This window comes from Poecilia reticulata, linkage group LG15 (genome assembly GCF_000633615.1).
Source record: "Poecilia reticulata strain Guanapo linkage group LG15, Guppy_female_1.0+MT, whole genome shotgun sequence".
Lineage (NCBI taxonomy): Eukaryota > Metazoa > Chordata > Actinopteri > Cyprinodontiformes > Poeciliidae > Poecilia > Poecilia reticulata.
In genome coordinates this window covers 706,697-709,129 of record NC_024345.1, presented here as the reverse complement: position 1 = coordinate 709,129, position 2,433 = coordinate 706,697, and positions in this window count along the sequence as shown.

Sequence of the window (2,433 nt, the reverse complement as noted above, 5' to 3'; positions counted from 1 at the left end):
ATATATATGTGTGTGTGTGTGTTTGTCCTACCATGTCCCAAGGAATTACAGATGTCTTCCCTACTGAAACTGAATTTCCTATTGCAGTTTTCTAACATTCAATACATAACCTGAAATAAACCAAAAGTATATATATGCCCTAAAGTTACAGCTGTATTTGATGAGACAAAAAAAAGAAGAAAAAAATCATGAAATAATTAAAAAATATTGCCCTAAAAAATAAAAATTTGTGGTATCAAAAGTGTTCACACAGTGTTTTACTACTAATTTCTTCCCTGCATTTAATTCCTTTGTCAAACATCGCCATGAATCAAACACTACTCTCACAAGTAAATCTGTGAAAGATCTATCGTTAGAGAAGCCAAAATTACGGCACTAGCTAATATACGGCGACACGGACAGAGATGCATTCAGCTGTTTGATTCGACACCCAGCTGTTCTCCCTCAAAACGAACTGAACTCAATTCAGTTCGGTTCACTTCATTCATGGAGCGCCAATTCACGACGACAAACGTCGCCTAAAGGCACTTTACAAAGAAAATCCTTTCAATTCAATCACACATCAAATCCAATAAATCATAGTTATGAAACAGTGTGTTAAACTCAGTAAATTCTTCAATTTAGTTTAAAAAGTGACTAAGGAAACCGACCAGATTGAATCATTGTTTTGCAGCATTCACTCCTCCTGGACCAGCACGTAGTGACAATCGCTTGTGTTCCAGTCGGATAAATTGGGTTTAATATTGATTGAGTTGATTGGAAGATGCCTTGGAAAGAGGCCCTCAGACAGCGTTTTGTTCCGATTTGGAGTAACATTATGAAACTGAGCTGAATATGTATTTAGGAATAGGTTCTGTGGAAAACAGCAATATTAGCAGCATAAAGGCACATAGATATAGCATACTGTTCAGAGGCAAACAGCACAATGGGAATGAAAAGAAATGTTTGATACTGGTTTTAAAAAAAACATTTGATTAAATTAAGCCAACGGCGCTTATGTGATAGGAGGAGGTTAACATGTCAGTGATGAGTACACGCTTCGTCTCTAAGTCACGTTGGTTTTCTAAGCTCAGTGTCTGGATCAGAAGAAGTTAAAATAATACTCTGCATTTTCTGTCCTAACATTTTCCAAATATCATGCTTGTCTTGGAGAAAGTCCTCTGAAACAAAAAGATCTGCAGAAATTTGCATAAGACGTTATTGCTAATGACGCCTCAGTCCTTTTACAAGAAAAGCAAGCAGACTAACAGCGCCATGAAATCTGATTATTTAGGAATGTCAAAAGAATGTCATGCCACACAAATGATTTGCAAATTTTACTTGAAATTAAGAATGCAATTTTTTTTTATGTAGAAATAAGATTTGTTGCTTCAATAGACAAAACTCTGCCCAATGACGCCTGTGTCCAAATGCTGTTGTTCCTTCTACAGTCATGTCTCTCTAATGTGCAAAGAATCCACCCTAACGCTCTGTCTGAGGAGATGCAGGCTGTGAAAACCTCATGAAAACATGGTTGTGTTGTCAAGATAGTTGTTGATACCACCACAGCCTAGATGCTGCGCCTGCTAGCAGTTGTGAAAGAAGTCTGTATAAAAATCCACGACAAAGTGAAGATCCAAATGTGAATCAGTACCATAAAATTAGAAACTGGATTTATGCAAGAAAATATTCCCTCTAATATGATGCAAATCTATGGAGCCCCTTAGGGGACGTGGAGGATTTTTTTTTTCTTTTGCGTTCCTTCGCCATAATGTACTGATTAGTTCATGCGGCATAACTGAATACTCCGTAGTTTGTAAATGCAAAATGTCATGACAATAAATATTTTTTAAACTTGCCCAACCAAAAAAAAAAGAAAAAAAAAGCCAAACAATTCTTTTTCTTCTTTCCCCTGGTGTCCTTCTGTCACTGCTGACAGAAGGAGAGACAGATCCTCTGTAGATCCTCTTTTATTACTTTCATGAACCTTTTCTCTCTGTAGTCTTTATTGTTCCTTCCTCCCTGGGAGTGCCTTATTTATTATGCAACAAAAATTTCCGCTATTGATCATAAGCACAGCCTTGTTCACAGCCATAATTTTAAACAACAGAGGCATTCAAACAAAAGAGGGTCAGTCAAGGTTGTTCTTGCGTTTCAGATTGACTTTGGAGCACAGTTCAGTTTCCCTTTCGAGTTTATTTCTCCTTGTAGTTTATTTCTCCATTGGATTCGATCTGTTGTTTTCAAAAGACTAATCCAAAGTAGAGGAACGTGAACGAAGGGAAATGATCAAGGTCACAACAATCCTGCAAACACAGGTAGGAAGCCATAAAAGCAAATGGCTGATTCATGTCTGCAATGATCAACATCAATTTTATTAACCTGGCTTTGGCATTGACTAAATATTAAAACTATTTGCAGTGAAACTGGCCCATATGAAAGTAAATATATATA